Source organism: Marmota marmota, unplaced genomic scaffold (genome assembly GCF_001458135.2).
Source record: "Marmota marmota marmota unplaced genomic scaffold, marMar, whole genome shotgun sequence".
In the NCBI taxonomy this organism is placed as follows: Eukaryota; Metazoa; Chordata; class Mammalia; order Rodentia; family Sciuridae; genus Marmota; species Marmota marmota.
In genome coordinates this window covers 11,269,092-11,287,809 of record NW_026000168.1, presented here as the reverse complement: position 1 = coordinate 11,287,809, position 18,718 = coordinate 11,269,092, and the positions used below count along the sequence as shown (strand labels likewise).

At 36.3% G+C, this 18,718-nt stretch overlaps 1 long non-coding RNA gene across 1 annotated transcript in view; it reads right to left on the bottom strand.

Moving 5' to 3' along the window:
* Positions 1–11,971, bottom strand: part of LOC125611712 — an 87,616-nt gene extending 75,645 nt beyond the window's left edge. The window contains exon 1 of the long non-coding RNA XR_007341896.1: positions 11,803–11,971. This is a non-coding gene — a long non-coding RNA (uncharacterized LOC125611712). The remainder of the gene's footprint in view (positions 1–11,802) is intronic.
* Between the last annotated feature and the right edge of the window lie 6,747 nt (positions 11,972–18,718).

The following is an 18,718-nucleotide window of genomic DNA, read 5'->3' as shown; positions in this document are numbered from 1 at the left end:
GATGAATGTCAACAGGAAATTAGTAAACAGATGTTTAAATGGGCAGAAGTAATAGCCCTGCACTACGTTTTCATTTGTGCCTAGTCTTACAATCACTCTTCCTTCTATAGATACTGAACTAAGAACAATAAAATCCTTCCAAACACCACATTGACATCTCCCATCCACTGCCCCACGACAAATCACTCAGTCATACTTTAGACAGTAATTGAAGATGCTAAAAAGAAACATGGTAGAAGTTTATGTTCATCAGATCGACTGACCAAGAATCAAATTGCTTTGGACTCAAGATTCTGAGCTGTGTTTAAGCTGCAACTCAACCATGTTGAGTCTTCTTAGGGAGAGCAATTGAGGGCCCTTACGTTGAGCATATTAAATCCCCTGTTGACTTCATGCTTTGCTATCCCAGGTGTCTTGCCTTCCTTTGATCCTGAAGGTCTCAAGATGAAAGGCTATGCCTTTTATCACTGAGTAGTCATGTGAGTAGAGTAAATACCTTTCATCACTGATCCTCCCATACTTAGAATACTGTTTATCAGAGAAGAAGCCCTTATGGGTAGTTTTTGAGTGAGTTTATAATACAAGACTTGATTTAGGAATTTCAATCATTTGGCAGGGTACATGTGGTTTCAGGAGGAGAGAGATGATAAGAAATGATTAGTTTTAAGTCTGTGTTTTTACATCTCAGAATTTCTTATCACAATTTTTTTAAAAATTTGTGTCTTGATTGAACTGTATATTGATCCACAAAGCAAGCTGATAAACATGTTCTCTGGTCTCTGGAAATTTTGAAGCTATTGTAGGCAAAACTGGCTGAAAACAGGAAAACAAGTAATTATAGAGACCAATGGCAGAAATTTGTGTTGTTCACAAGCCCTGAGTGAATGTAAATATGATAAAGGATGACAGGTAGCAAGGACATTAGGCTGTGGCAATGGAAATATAAATTATATGTCTAAGCAGGGTAGGTTTGGATAAAATTCAAAATCATAGCTCACATGAAAGTGTCAATTCATTTAAAGAAAGTAAAATAGCATGAAACCTTTCCAGTTAACCAAAGCAGGGACAGACAAGTTAATTGTTAAACATTTTCCTGATACTGAAAAAAAGCAAGAAAAATAAAGCAAAGACAGTCCAGAGCCCTACTGGCCAACTAAAGGTACTTGGGATCCTTCTAATAAGAGAGCAGCTTCTGTCTGTTTCAGGGTTACTGGAAATCTGGACTCGCTTTTCACAGACAGCAGAGGGGAAGACAGGGATGATCTACAACTTCATCAAATAACTGAAAAGTGTGAATAGGACAAATTCTCCAAGGTGGAACTACTTGAAATTCAAAACCATAAAGAGTATCTGTGACCTATAATCCTGTCATGAGGCCTGTTAAGAATCACAAGCAGTGCTTGTCAAGAAAGGGAATCCCACTATGTCTTCCACACTCGGCTTTTGTCCTGGGTGGGGTCATTTTAAACTAATACATATCTATTTGCTCAAAATACATTTGCTGGTAATCTACTAATTATGAAACTCCTTGCTAGGATTGCAGATTTGGAGGCAAAACTTAACCTCATCTTCTGGTTGCATGAGTGCCAGTGTATCTTATGTTAGAGTATTCTTCAGATAACAATGATAAACTCTGGGCAAAATATCAAATGTAACTCGAAGAGTGAACAACAGTAGACATAAACTAGAAAGCATTTAATACTTCCAAAGAGTGAAGTCCACTGGAAGAGCTCCATCTCTATGGGGTCATTCTCCTATAGCATCCTCTTAGTGCTTAGTGAAGAGCACTTTAATCCCACGCAAAAATAAACGGTCTAATACACCATTTCAAATAGCATGATTATGTGTAGCGAGTTAAATGAAACAAGCTCGTCAAAACACCCACAGTTTTTACATGCCTACTCCTATAAAATAATGAGCTATAATCATATAATGAAAAAATGATAATATGCTAGAAAAATACAGTCTTAATTTAATTTGATTATCAGAGGATGAAATGTGGCTGCCTAACTAAAAACTGATAAGAAGAAATCCTTAAAGGACAGAATCACAGTGGTGCAAAGCCCATGTTCCAACTATAATGTCAAATTCTAGGTAGAACCTTGAACTGTTCAAAGGTGGGGGATACTCCCAAGTGCTCCATGGGAAATACCAGATGAAAAACTGAATAAACAGATTTCAGCTGCTATCAACCACCACAGGAAGCAAGTATAGTTTGTGTTCTGCTAACTTGTACTGTTTTGGTAAACACCTCTTAGAATTTCTTATAATAAAATACAAAATAAAGGTTAATTAGGTGATTGGTAACTTAAATTCCTGAAAATAAATATGCACATACACCCACACAACATTCCTGTTACCACCACCATCACACAGAGCAGAACAATATAATTCAGAGTCTCTCCAACACACCAAACATCCAGTACACAATCAAAATTACTAGGCAGGTAAAGAAGCAGAAAATGAAACCCACTGAGAACAAAAGTCATTCAAAATGGACCTTGGTATTATCCAGATTTTAGAATGATCACTTAAGAACTTAAAGACACTTCTTACAAATGTGCTTAGGGCATTAAAAGAATCATATAAGGAATCCCACTTCATCAAAGAAATGGAAATATAAAAAGAGGGAAATGGAAAGTCTAAGATGAAAAAATACATTATCTACAATGATTAAAAATGGATTTAGAGGCAGAGTGGAGATTAAGAAAGTAACATAGTGAATGTCAAAAAAAGAGAGACTAGTGAGTAACTGAGAGAAAAGAATGGGGGGCGGGGGGGGGACAGTGAATCCAGGGCTTTGAGGACATTATGAAGAGTCCTAAAATATGGGAGATATCTAAAGCGACAAATAAATGGGGAAAATGGATTTTCAGAAACAATGACAAAAAATTTTTCATATTTATTTGAATATGTCAAGTTGGAAATCTAAGAAGCTTAGTAAAGTTCAAATAAAATAAATATAATGAGAAGTACTCCTTAGTATATAACCATCAAACTGATAAAAACCTAAATCACCCAGTGACTCAGGCTGAAGAAGAATAATCACAACTTCAAAGCCAGCCTCAGCAAGTTAGCAAGCCCCTGAGCAACTTAGTGAAATCCTGTCACAAAATAAAAAACAAAAAGGGCTGGGGATGGGGCTCATTGGTTGAGCACCCCTGGGTTCAATCGCTAGTCTATGTGTATATGTACAAAAACAAAACAAAAACATGGAACAAAAAATTTTTGTGAGTTGCCACAAGAGAAAAAAAAATACTTATTACATACAAGTAAACCAATATGAGAGTTAAGTAGCTTCTTATAAATAGTGAAAGAAATAAGACAATGAAACAGAATGTTTTTAATGTAAAACCATCAACCCAGGGCTTTCTGTGTAGAAAAAAAAAATAATTGAAAAATAGGAACAAAAGCCCAGCACATGGTGCCCACCTGTAATCCCAGAGACTGGGGAGGCTGAAGCAAGAGGATCTCGAATTCAAAGCCAGCCTCAGTGAGACCTGAGGTGGTAAGCAACTCAGTGAGACCCTGTCTCTAAATAAGATACAAAATAGGGCTGGGGAGGTGGCTCAGTAGTCGAGTGTCCTTGAGTTCAACCCCGGTACCAAAAAAAAAAAAAAAGGAACAAAACAAAACTTTAAGACAAATTCAAGTTAAAAGAACCCATCACCAGCACACTTGTGTGCAATAGACACTAAAGAAAATTCTTCAGGGTAAAGAGGAATGACAGAAAGTGAAACGTAGATATAGGTTAAGAAAAGAAAAAGGAAAGCATCAGAAATGCTAAATAAGGGCTGGGGATGTGGCTCAAGCGGTAACACACTCGCCTGGCATGTGTGGGGCGCTGGGTTGGATCCTCAGCACCACATAAAAATAAAATAAAGATGTTGTGTCCGAAAACTAAGAAACAAATATTTTAAAAAATCCCTCTCTCTCTCTTAAAAAAAAGAAATGCTAAATAAGTATAAATATAGGATGATTTAGCATTCTTTCTTAGAAATTCAAATGATAATAAAAGCAAAAAGTATATATATGTGAGACATCAGGTATGTAAATGTAATATATATGATAAAAATAGCATACAAGATGGGGAATATAAAGAATTAAAATCCACCATTTAATGAGACTCAATCTTGTATTAAATGTAAACGAACAGTAAAATATTACATCATTTCTGATGCTTCCTTTTTTCTTCCCTATATCTATGTTTTATCTTATATTGTAATTACTATTGAGACCACATAATATTCATATGAAAAAAGTGAAACAATTAGTAAAAGGATTATGTAGAATACTGAAAACTAATTAATCAAAAAAGGAAGAAGAGAAATATGTAAACTAATTACAGACAGAACAAAGAAAACAAATATACTGTTAGACAAAAGCCAATCATAAGTAGAAATGAAATACACATAACCCAAAAGAGATGGCGTTTGTAAGACTAGAAAAAAAAAAGTGAGAATGTCATATGTGCTATCTTAACTAATTGCACTTTAAATATGAAGAACTGAATGTCGATAAAAATGAAAAGAAAGAAGGAAGGAAGGAAAGAAAGAAAGAAAGGCCCCTTAAAATGAATGCTGGGGGTGGCTGTGTCAAAGTCAGACAAAGCAGACCTCAGCAAAGCTGATTTTTAAACACACATTCTCCTGTAGTGGAGAATTCTGTAAATACTAATGGATGCATTTGGCTGATGGTGCTGTTCCAGTCTTCAACATTCCTCCTACATAATAAGAATATGAGATTGAAGACAATCATTTCAACTATCCAAAATGAAGTGAAAACTATTTAAAAAGCTAACTTGTTCTATACATCTCTGGAATGACACTTGAAAATTCCTGTAATGATGGATTTGTCTGTCTGTCTTTTTAGCTTGCTTTAGTTTCTGCTTTGTGTTCTGAAGCTTGGGTGCAGGGTCATTTTGTTTGGCTGCAACTTCTTCCAGTGTTGTTCATTATTTCACCAAATCTGTTGAATGCTGACATCTTCATCTGATATTAATGTAGCCATTTCAGACTCCCTTTGATAAGTGTTGGCATGTTCTATATTTTTTTATTGTTTTAATCAGTTAGTTTATTTTTCTTACTAAATATATTGATTATTTTAGTTTTTAATCCACTCTGACGATTTCTGCAGCTTAATTAGAATGGTCACATTAAATTAAAGTGTATAATTTAATTGTTAATACACTTTGTTTTAACTCTACCATATTCCTATATGTATTCTTTTTCTAACTTTCCTTTCAATTTCCATTTTCTTTGGAATTTTTATAATTATGATTATATTTTATCTCCATGATTGATTTTTAATTTTGTGTGTGTGTGTGTGAAGGGAATTAAACCTAGGGATGCATGCATGGCAAGCAAGTGCTGTACCACTGAGCTATACTCCTAGCCTTAGGTTATGATCTCTAAGTTGATAGCTTCTTTGTCTGTCTGTCTTTGTTGTTTTCAGGTTTTTTTTTTTAATTCAGCATTTTTAAAGTATCAATCCACTTGAGACTGCACAGATTCAGATGAGAATACTTTGCTTGTCTTACAAGTACTCCTCTGTACATAATGTATTCTTGGTCTTCTCTTTAGGATTTGCTGTTTACCAGTGGTTTATAGTACTTGAATTGTTTTGAACTGTTCTTTGTGTTTTACTTAAGGTCCAATGAGCTCTTTGGACCAGTGAGTTTATTATAGTTTTCATCAACTTTGGAAAAAAAAATGTTAGCCATTATTTCTGGAAACCCACTTTTTTTTTTCTTTAATGTTTATTCCGGGACTTCAATTTTGTGTATGTTGGGTCACTGGATATTGGCCCACAGCTCACTGCTACTGCATTTCAAACACTCTGCACCTCATATACATAGTCAGTATTGCTATGTTTTTGCTCTCAATCTTTCATCTGCAGCATCTAATCTACTATTATTTCTTTCAGTGTTCTCTTCATTGCAGATATTTTTTCATAATAGAATTTTCATTTTCATTCTTTTAAAAAATTCTTCATTTTGTTTAATATATGATTTCCTTTTATCTGTGTACATATTTGTAATGTTTATAATAAATTCTCTAAGGACCTTGCCTATTAATTACATGATGTTTATTAGGGATCTATTTCTATTATTTCCCACATATAGGCAGTACTTTCTTCTTTTTTTGTCTGTCTGGATAACTCTGGTTAGATGCCAGATGTAAACTTTTTTGATTTTGGCTGATGATTATATTCTCTTTCTTCAAAGACTATTGGATATTTTTCTTATACAAACTAAGTGATCTGAAGATTACAATAGCCTCTTGGTATTTGATTATATATTCTGTTGTAGTAGATCCAGAAAAGCTTTTACTCTTTGAAAAATCTAGCTCAGACTACCAAAGATTGTCCCTCCTAGGGAAACTACCTCTTATGGATTAAATTGTGCTCCATAAAAAGAAAAAAAAAAGATAGTTTCAAGTTCTAATCCCCTTAGGGTTTGGCAGAAACAGCAAATTAGACTTCACTTCTAATCCAGTGAAGTCATACTGGATTATAGTGGGCCATTAATCCAATAGGACTGATAGACTTATGAGAAAAGGAGAAGAGACACAAGGGGGTTACCATGAGATAATGAAGTGAGAAATCAGGCAGATGTATCCATGAAATGCGGCATCCCACTCCAGGAGAGGTAAGGAAGGATCCTCTCCTAGAGACTGTAAAGGAAATATGGCCCTGGCAACACCTTTAATTCTAACTTCTAGCCTCCAGAAGCATGGGACAAGATGGTTGGACAACGATGTCCAACATGTTGTTTGACAACAACAATTTCTGTTTATTTGTGCCATCTCAATTGTGGCACTTTGTGACAACAGCCCTAGGAAATGAATCTACTGTCATTGTTCTATTCTGTCTGTGTGGACATCAAGAATCATTTTCCCTACTGTTTTCCTAGTGGAGATTCATTATTTAATTTTAATTTCACTTATTGGACTCCCCTGTCTTTTCATCTTGGTTAGCCTAACTAAAATTTGCCAATTTAATCTATTTTTTTCTAGAAACCCACTTTGGGTTCACTGATCTTCTCTATTGTCTTTTCAGTCTCAATTTCTCATGTTTCTGCTCTAATATTTATCTTGATTTAAGTTTCCCGAGTGTCACAGATCATAATGAAGGCAGGAAGAAATGTGTGAATACATAAAATGCTGTGTTTTTCTGTCATATGAGTGAAGATACCATCCCATAATAATCAAGTATTCTGGGTGAGGTTTTATGCATAGTATTCTAATGCTCTGAATACATCCTTCAAGGGAACCAAGAGGTAATGTTCATTTCTCATTCGAAGAAATTACCACACTGAAAACTGGAGGTTAATTTTTATGTCCAAGGTCATGCAACTAGTCAAGAGTAGAAGCAACAGGGGCTGGGGTGTAGCTCAGTGGTAGAGTACGTGCCTGGCATGTGTGAAGCAGTGGATTCGATCATCAGCACTGCATAAAAATAAATAAATAAAATAAAGGTATTGTGTCCATCCACAACTAAAAAATGCATGTTCAGGTCCCTGAATTTGATCTTTAGTGTGCGTGAACTCATACACTCACACACATACACACACAGACACACACACACACACAGTAGAAGAAAGAGAAAACAGAATTTCTTTGCATATGAAATTGATTCTTCAGTACTTCCTAGGAAATACACTATGGAATATTACTATTTTCTTTGTGTAGACAAAGTACCAAGGTGACTACCCAGATACCAATCATGTTTACTATAGCAGAAGCCAAAAACATGTGCCATATGCAGATGCTGCAAAAATTGAATGAGCATTTGAAAACCTATAGGTAAGATCCACAGAATAATCCCTTTATGTATAGTGAAGATATAGAAATTCTTGGTGGGATAGCTGGTAAGTGAGGAGAGATTTTCAAGGATTTAGATAGAGGGACAAATTATAATTCCTCCTTCTTAGGGAGATCACTAATCACTACGTATGTCAGACCTTTTCATGTCACACACACAGTGCAATTGTGTAAATAATTATACAATTCCTATTCTAAAATAATGATTCTGCAAATAATGAGGCTGAAATAGACAGCATTATAAATAATATCACATAAATGGAACAATTGTTACATTCTAATTAAACCCAATAATTAGATTCTACTTAGGCAGTGGAAAATTTACCATGTATTCATTAGTCAAAAAATCATCTGATATGTATTACTTATTGCTAATAATGCAATCGTGCCACTGTGATTGTTGTAGGATTAATTTGTTCTTCTGTATAGCTCTACAGCAATGACCATTAGCACTGCTTTTTCAGACACATAAATTAAAGAGACTCATACAGAAATGAAAAAACTCACTGCCCTTTCCCTTTGTATAAATTTTACATTTGGCTTTGGACCTGTTTTACTCCCGGGCTCTCCAATGTATCTGTGATTGTCTATTTCCTGGGACCACTTCGGATACCAGTTTCTGTAATCAGGGTCCAATCAAGGCAGAGACCACAATCCAATTATTTTAACATGCAGATATAAGTAAGGATGTACCTGCTACTAAATAACTGAGACAGGAAAAAAAAAGAAGCAATGAAATATTTTGGCAGTCACAACTGCAGGAACCAACTATCACCCAGAGACCTGGGCAAACAAGAAAGAGTTTGGACATTTAATTTCTTAGAATTTTATAGCAGAGGTCTCTGGAGCTCCAACTCTCCAACCCAGACTGCTGAGCAAAAGGCACCACTCAGCTTGTATTGACTTCTCTGAGCTGAAAAGATGAGTCCCATCAGGTTGCAGCCCAGACCCTGAGGATGGGACTCTAGTTCATGCAGAGAGATGCAGGAGAAAGCTGAATCTGCAAATTTGTAAGAAACATGATTTGGATTTGACATGCTGCTGGGAAAATAAACTTACCCACTACTGGAGTGGAGGAGCAAGGCTAGAGTGAGGCAGGGAGGAGAAGCAAGGTTGACAGGAGTGTGCTGCAGGGGGTAGGGAACAGACACAGATGCTGTTGGAAGTGAGCAAGAAGCAGACAAGAAATTAAAAGAGCCCTTCTTTTTCTTTCCCTCTTGGACATCTTCTAAGGCACCCCAAAAGCCATGACCTTACAGGAAAGGCAGAAACGTGGTTTTCAAACTTCCAACCTAGGCATCATAAAGCCGAGAGCAGGAGAAAGCATTTGGAGCTGCAGGGCTGTAGCTTAATAACTTGCACACCCTCCTTGACATTTTCATTTTCCACTTGATCGAGAAGACCTTAAAGGCAGCGACATTTCTTATTCATTCCTGCTTCCTAAGTATCTAGCCTGGTGTCAAATTCAAAGTGGCACTCAATTTTTTTTCTTCCATTAAAAAAAAAAGAAAGATTAAAACATGCATTATGAGAAAGAGACAGAGACAGGAAGGCAGAGACAAGAGAAGTCTGTACTATATGCTATACTCTTGATTTCAGTGATTAAATAGTGAATAACAACAAAAAAAAAGACCCTGCTTTTCTGAAGCTGCTATACTCATAGGTACTAGATGAAGAGACACTGGATATGGCCCATTTCTCCTCTCCAGAATATTTTCCTCATGGGCCACATTGCCCTGGCTTCCTGCCACCTCTTTGTGTCTTCTTGCCTCTTTGCTGGCTTCACTGTCTACCTCCACTCTAGACGGTTGTATTCCCCTAGTACCAGTCCTTATGTGTCTGCTCTTTCCCTTCTCTGATCCACCCCCACTCAGATCTCATCAGTTCCTAGATTGGATAGTAATGCATATTGTCCTAACTCAAATCCTTTGATTGCCTGCAAGAAATGTCCATTAGCATAGTCTCTGGTAACATCAAGCTCAACATACATAATAAAAGCTCATCTTGTCTCCTTTAGAGAGCCCTCATACATAGAATGGGTAAACTTGGGGGTCAAACAATTCCAATTGATATGATTTTGTATATGTGCATGTCTGTCTAACTATATATATGTATGTTTATATATATGAACAAATGCATTTTCTACTATGAGATGTGACCCCCAAATACTCAAAAATCTAGACTAGATGAGCTCCAAATTCTAAGAACTTAAAAATGTTTTAAAATTCCTTAATCTCACAGAAAGATAAACAAATATAGGTAAAATTATCTTACATGTTGGGTTTGTAAGCTTTCTGTTAATATAACAAATACCTAAGATAATCAGCTTATAAAGAGAAAAGGTTTATTTGGCTCATAGTTACGGTGATTCCAGTTCATGAATGTCAGGCCACCCACTAGGCCTCACCTCGTAAGTTTTTCACTACTTCTCAACAGCACCAGGGTAGGGAACGTGTCTTTAACATATGGGCCTTTGCAAGACATTCCAGATACAAATTATAGCACTGTATTATGTATTTATGTATGATTTGCACATTGTTGCTATGGCTCAATTTATTGCTTCCTAAAGAACCTTTTATCCTACAAAACTGGACAGCACAATAGCAAGAATTATAAGAAAAATAAAAAAAAATAGTGCATATCACTCAAACCCTATATAAATGTGTAACAAGAGCAATCATAATTTGTACTTTGTTGATAACTTGGGTGTCCTAAACAAGGTACTTTGGAGTATTTTTTTATTTGCGGGGGGGGGGGTACCAGGGAATAAACTCGGGACACCTGACCACTAAGCCACATCTCCAGCCCTATTTTATATTTTTATTTAGAGACTTTTGCTGAGACCATCTTTGACCTCTTGATACTCCTTCCTCAGCCTGCTAGGATTACAGGTATGCACCACCAAACCTGGCAGTTTGGAGTAAGAGAACCAGATGCAGGCATTTTTTTTTAGTGCCTTTCCCTTTCCCTAAAGCCTTTTAGCCCTAAAATAGAACTGAAGCATTTCTATGCAACAGAGAAGCTTGTAATTTTTTCCCTTTATAATGAAGTTTTAAATTCCATTGCGATTATTCTGTCTCTCTTTGCCTAAGAAAACAAATCAAATACGAAAAAAAACCTACTTCCATACCAAAGTATCATTACAGCTACCTAGCTACAGAACCAGCTTGTTTTAGCTTAAGTCTATAGTCATGGCATAATTATTAATAGTACTATTTTCTACCTCTGACATATCTGGGTTTGCACAACAAATTATATGGTCATAATAATTATTTTGCTATTTAGCAAACTATTGTAGCAGAGCAGACTGAAACACTTGGATGTTATAATAAGTTAAAAACATTAAGTATATGTTGATAGGACCAATAAGGAAAGTAAATATAAAATGTTTTAGGGCTAGCCTCTATGGAGAAGAGACGTTTAAGATGCACTGGGTGCGAGAATCAGCAGAGAATGTATGGCCAGTGAACAAGGAAGTGGAGGAAACAGCATATGCAAAGGACCTGTGGTGAGACAGAGGCAGGCAGGTTTAAGGAATTGAAAAGAGGCTGGTATGGCTGGAGTACAGAGAAAGAGGAGTGTAGGGTGGCATTCTGAACTTGAGAGGCTTTAGGATAGAATGTGGGAGCCACAAGTAGGTTGGGAAATACAAATTGCAGAGCTTACCAATGAACTAAAATACTGCTGATGGAGAAAAAGGAAACAAGGATGATTTCCAGGTTTCTAAAAGAAATCCAGGAAATGACGATTCAATTTTTGTCTCTCTCTTGAGATCACTTCTCTGAGGACCTCGGTTACCTTGTCTACTAAGCATAGATAAACCATACCATGTCTAAGCACCCTGCCACTTTTAACATTCTGTACTTCTAAATTGCGTCTGTAAGCACTTACTTCATATGGATTGGAGTATATCCCTTCTCACACATTTGTCCCTTCCAAGGAGAAAATAAAACATTTTTTTCTCAACAAGCAAACATACCTTTCTGTAATTTTATCAGTGTAATTCCTTCAGGTTTCTCTCTGGGGTGATGCATTTCTTCTCCTTCCCCTTTAACTCCAATCTTACTTCTTTCCCCTTTCAGACTTGATAGGGCTCTGCATAGTTGGGAATGAAGATTGTCATAAATATTCCAAAATCAATTGGCCATTTACCCCTGTAAAAAATAACAGAAAGAAAGTGTTAACTTGCAAACTACAACTCAGCCGAAGGTCACCTCCCACTCATTCTACTGCTGGTTAATCTCCTTGGACTAATTTGATAAAGCACATTTGATTTACTTTGCAGAGACAAGCATTGCTTCTATTGGCACTCAAAGATACTGGAAGAGCTCCCAAAACACAGAGAAATGTGTCCATTCATTTAACAGAAATCTATTCCCTGCAAAAACAAACAAACAAACAACAAAAAAAAACATGTTCTTATTTCTCTAGTGTATTCTTGTCTAGTACCTTGAGAATTCACAAAGTAAAACATAAGGGGATGTATTTTTTGTACACATATACATAAACAAGTATATAAATTCCACTGTTTTTCAAGGTTTGATATTAAAGTGCACATATAAAACATACAGTGGTGCTGTTGAGGTAGTCCAGCCTCAGAAGAGAGGGGCTGACCACTGAATATAAACACCTTAAGTTTCAGTCTTCTGGATTTTCCCAGAGGAAATGCTCATGTTATAAAAGGACACTGTGTGGATTAAGAATAGACATTTTCATTGTGTTAGCACATGTTGATAGGACTGAAAGGAAGCCCTATATCTTAAATTCAAAGGAAGGTGTTAATTCCTTACACAAAAAAAAAAGAATTGATGCCTTATAAAAATATAGATTCCTGAGCACCATGACAGAATCACTGAATCAGAGTCTCCAGAGCTGGGGCCAGGTGCAAGACTCTCAATGTTTTATATGTATAGGACTCATCTGAGGATCTTGTTTAAAATGCATCTTTATGCAAGCCTGTAATCCCAACAGCTAGGGAGGCTGAGACAGGAAGATCTCAAGTTCAAAGCCAGCCTCAGCAGCTTAGCTAGGCCCTAAGCAAAAGCAACACAGTAAGACACTGTCTCAAAATAAAATTAGTTTTTAAAAAAGGGTTGGGGAAGCTGGGTGCAGTGGCACATGGCTGTAATCACAGCAGCTCAGGAGGCTGAGGCAGGAGGATTGTGAGTTCAAAGCCTGCCTTAGCAAAAGCAAGGCGCTAAGCAACTCAGTGAGATCCTGTCTCTAAATGAGATACAAAATAGGGCTGGGGATATGGCTCAGTGGTCAAGTGTTCCTGGGTTCAATCCCCAGCACCAAAAAAAAAAAAAAAAAAAATGTTGGGGAAGTTGCTCAGTGGTTAAGCACCCCTGGGCTCAATCCTGGGTACTAAAAAAGAATACATTTTATGAGGCATGGGATTGTGCATGAGTTTATGTCTTCCCAAAGCTCCCACATGGTGGCATGCTTCTGGTCCATAGACCATACTTGGAGGAACCAGATTCCAAAGTCTGCACACTACTACATAATCTAGAATAAGTACTCTGCCATTGGCAGATTCCTCCCAACAGCTCCACTGTAGTACTAACTGGCTTCCTACCATAGCACGGAGAAACTACACAGCGGGGAATGCCTCAGCTAATAGAGCTCATTAGAAAAGGGCTTAAAAAGCAGTATCATCATTTTTACAATTTGAAAATGACTTTTCAGTTTACCTGCTTAATACATCACACATAGAAAGCCCAGGGAGGCATCACGTACCTGAGGTCTCTTTGATGCCCAATTTATTTCCTTGGCAATGCTCATCGGGCACTGCCTGTATCACCTCTCTTCCCATCACAACAAAGTGGGGAAAAAACTGTCAATAAGCCTTTCTAGACAGTGATCAAGGGCAAGTCGGCTTCTCAACAGCGATTCTCAGCTTTTCATCACGGATTATCCATCAACAAAGTTAATGTGCGCCTTAAAAGACAGTCTCCTGTGTGAACATCACTGGGGATAACAAGGGGGCCTGCAAGTTTTGCATTTGTTCTTAATCTCCTTTGCTGTGCTTTTTTAACATCTGAAATTGCTGACGCCCACACTTACACAGTTTTTAAGGGGAATCCTTTCATCTGAGCCGGCTCACCAACTCCTACATGTGCTGATCTTTCACATCCCACAAACAGAAATGGCCAAGAAATAAAGGTAGGATCTAAAATGAATTGATCGCTAATTAACATGCACGATATTTGTATGCTTATCTGGTGTAATCGTCACGTTAATACTCTGGGTATGTTTTATTGTTTTCATTTACAAATATAAAGAAACTAGGCCAAGAGGCTCAATGGAATCACTCAACCTAGGCTGGCTACCTCATTTCCAAACCCATGCCATTCCCCTAAAACAAGTAACTTTTGTTTTGTTTTGGGTTTTTTTGATACTAAATTTAAATGAAGTGAAGTGATACTGACCACTTGTCAGGAATTTATAGGTAATATTTATATAAAAAGAATTTGAGGGCCTGGGGATGTGGCTCAAGCGGTAGCGCGCTCGCCTGGCATGTGTGCGGCCCAGGTTCGATCCTCAGCACCACATACAAACAAAGATGTTGTGTCCACCAAAAACTAAAAAATAAATATTAAAAAATTCTCTCTCTCTCTCTCTCTCTCTAAAAAAAAATAAAATAAATAAAAAGAATTTGAGCAAAACAGTCTCAAAAGATTTTTTCGAATTCTAATGTTCTATTATTGGGTACATGAATAAAATATTTTATACATTATAAATTGTCAATATTGTATTCCAGTGAATCACAGATAAGCTTAAGTACACTGACACAATCTTTTTTAAAAAAAATTGTTTCTTTTTAGTTATACATGACAGTAGCACTGACACAATCTTAATCAGATAAGTGATTTAAGACAGAATGAAGTAGGCTGGGCACAGTGGCCTATACCTGTAATCCCAGCAACTGGGGATGCTGAGACAGGAGGATCACAAATTCAAAGCCAGCCTCAGCAACTTAGTGAGAACTTATCTCAAAATAAAAAATAAAAAGGGTTTAGGATGTGTGGTCAAGCACACTGTGTTCAAGCCCCAGTACCAAAAAAAAAAAAAAAAAAAAAAAAGAAGGAAGGAAGTAAAAATGAAATAGATTTTATTGTAAAACATCAAAAGTAAAGGAGACCTGTGGTTTGGTAACAATCTAAGAAAACAAACCAAAAAAACCTGGTTTTAATTGGCTAGGAATTGAAGATTGTACAACAATAAAGTATGTTTTATTTAAAAAGCGGAGAGTTCTTTAGGAACATCTAACAAAAGAGCAATGTATCTTTTATATCAGAGAGAAGGTTGCTAAGCACTGGACTGACTGGGTGTTACTATGAAATGGGCTTAACTAGAGAAGGATCTCTAACTGCCTTTTGCTAGGGCTCTGGAATCAAAATGATGCATTATGGCCATGCTATTTTTTAAGATCCAGACTTGTCAATACTATCTCAAATAGCATAAAGACAAGAAATACAAATTCAAGCATGAGCAGGGAAAAGGCGTGTAAGAGAATGGAGTACCGTGGCTCCGGGCAGACCAGAGGAATAGGAGAGTACTGGTCTCCTGCAGAGGAAACCTGACCCATGGGTCACACCATCAGTGCCTCAGAAGCAATTATCCAAAGTCAACCTCCACAAGAAAACCAATACCACAGTGACTATTTCTTCAAAGACTGTCTCATACAATGAATTTACTGAGTAACCAATTACTCAATGTTTGATTCCTTGGAAATTTGTTTATATTTATCAACTTCTAAAGATCAGAGCCATTTGTGTTGCTCATTATGTTTTAAAACCAGTCTTTGAAATTAATATTTTCATATAATTTATGGAAAAAATGAGTTTCTTTTGAGTTTTAATTTTAAGTGCTGTGCATTATCATGGATGTCAAAGATTTTAGAACATTAAAGATTTTACCCAAGAGTAAAATAGGCATCTTCTTTTCTAACTCATTTTCAATGGAATCCACTGCATTTTGTACTTTTCTTATTCATGGGTTTGCTTTCTTGAGTTTGACAAAAAGAAAAATGCTAACAACTAATTCATGGGGAATTGGGCTTAAAATATGGACCAAACAATGAGAATAGTGATAGGTCTTTCAGAGGATTGTTACAAGAATCAATTTAGTGAGAGGGTAATAAATGTATATTCTTCCATTTAGTCATCTGCCCATGAGAAAAAAAAATAGGATCTATGGTATTCTTGCTAATAAGAGAAAAACAAGGAGAAATTGCTTCAATACTAAATTTGCATGACATTTTCTCTTTTACATTTCCACTATGCACAGGGATGGCCAAGCCTGGCAATTCCAAGAAGCAACAGGCACTAAGAATATAAGAAAGAACTCAAATATTAAAATCAGGGGCCATAAACAACATCATTTTGGAGAAATTTTTAAAATCTAGGTAAACATGGCAGATCCAGTATCTTAACAGACAGACATTGTTGAACAGTTCTGACCTCCAAATACAGAAGAATAGAAATGAAGTGTTATGGAAAGATAGTCAACAAAATGGAATATGGGAAAAAGAACAAAAATAAAGTCCAAGTGGATTTTACATTGAAATGTTTTAAAAATCCTCTAAAACACTCGGTATGAGATATAGAAAAATATTGCTGATAATATTACTCTAGAGAAGATTTTTTTAAAGCAGCCAATACAGCACACACACACACAAAAAGACTGGTAACTTTAACTCCATGCATTAAATATTTCTCTGTGGAGCAATGGACAACATTGCTACTTCCAAAGCAAGTAGCAGCCTGGAAGAAGGTATCTATAATCCGTGCCTCAGAAGAGTGATTATTGTCTGTTATGGTGAAAGAACTCAAAATTAATTTTAAAAAGACTAAGAATCTAATAGACAAATAAGCAAACAACAAGCATTTTCAAGATGAAGAACACTATTTGCATAATATACAAAGAAATTAAATCTCAGGAGTATAAATTAATTAATTAAACCTCAGTAGTAATCAGGGAAAATACAGACTTTAGAGGGTAACATTTTCTTCCCAGTAGATTGGCAAAAAGTTTAAGGAAACTGATAATAGCAATTGCTGAATAAGATGATAGAATACTGCTCACATAGGTCTTTACAAAATTAATCCTTTAGAGAACATGTTGACAACATCTTCTTTTATTTTTTTTTTATTAGAAATTGAATCCAGGGAGACTTTACCACTGAGCTATATCCCCCGTCCTTTTTATTTTTTTTAATTTTGAGCCACAGTCTTGCTAAGTTGCTGAGGGTCTCACTATGATGCTGAGCCTGACCTAAAATCTGTGAGGTTATCTCAGCCTCCCCAAGTCTGGAATTATAGGAATACACCATTGTGAATGGTGGCAATATCCACTTTACATTTTGCTATCTGTTGCAGAAAAATTCTTCCAAAAATATATATGGAGACATATGCAAAGAAACATATTGTCTACAATAATATTTCTAACAGAAAAAGTTTGAAAAAATATTAATATTCATCTAAGAGGAAAGGCTAATCAAATTGTGGTAATATCTATACAACATCAGACTATACAGCAGCATCTACAAAGAAACTCACTCTACCTATATTGGATACACATTATCCGATACACACATATTATTAAGTCTTTTTTTAAATTATTTTTCATAATGATATGTACTCCATGATATTTTGAACAATTTCTAAATATAACGAAGTATGTGAGCAGTACACGTTGGTCTGTGAAATGCCTATGTGAATCAAAGCCTAACAACAAGACAAGAAGGAAACTTTCCAATGTCAACTCTAATATAGTTTAAGTGGGTGAACATTGTAGGGTGGCAGATTTGGAGTCAAATGGCATTCTTAAAAATAAAATACAAAATCAAGAAATGGTTTTTCCCAAGGCATGATCCCACATGCCTGTAATCCTATCAGTTTGGGAGGCTGAGAGAAACTTAATGAGGCTCTAAGCAATTCAGTGAGACCCTGTCTCTAAATAAAATACAAAAAAAAATGGCTGAGATGTGGCTCAAGTGGTTAAGAGCCCTTGGATTCAATCCCTGGTACCCCCCCCCAAAAAAAAAAAGGAAAAAAGGAAATAAAAGAAGAAATGGATATACAAAGGTAACTAACACACACATGCACACACACATAAATATTCCAAGCAAAATAGAATTCTTTCCATGTAATACATTGCCTCATTTAGTTTGTCAAAAACATGTACTAGGGATATATTATATCCCTCTTATAAAATAAATATGTAACATCTTAGATATTTGAAAAGAGGCCAAGCCAGGCCTGGTATCTAGGTAAATCCTAAGTTGTCAGATACTGTTGGCTTTAACAAAAGACCTTCTTTCAATATTTTTAGATGTCTTTAATACTCTCGTTTAAATAGTTTTAAATAATGTCTTTAACAATATTTAAACAATATCTTAATATCTTTTGTATGTCACTCAGGAGCAGGTGGAAATGTCTGAAGATCCTTGGGTTGTCATGACTTGGGGCTAGGGGTTGCTACTGGCACCTAGTGGGAAGGGGCCTGGGATACTACCAAACATCCCACAATGCTCAGAACAGTCTCTCAACAGAGAACCATCTGATGCAAAATGTCAGCAGTGCTGAGGTTGAGAAACATTAGTTTCTTCTAATTTTTAAAACAGGTTTAGTTATATGATCATTGCCAGATTTATGAACATATCATTGTGCATACCATCTACACTGTATCTAGCTTCTTTTTCCTCCTAGCTTCCCACTTAAGATTCTTGTTTTCAGGGTTTCTTTAAACACTGAATTCCTGCAACAACCTGTCAAAACCATTGTTCAACCCATTAAAATGTTGACTGTCTTGGGCTGGGGTTGTGGCTCAGTGGTAAAGTGCTTGCCTAGCATGCATGAGGTACTGGGTTTGATTCTCAGCACCACATA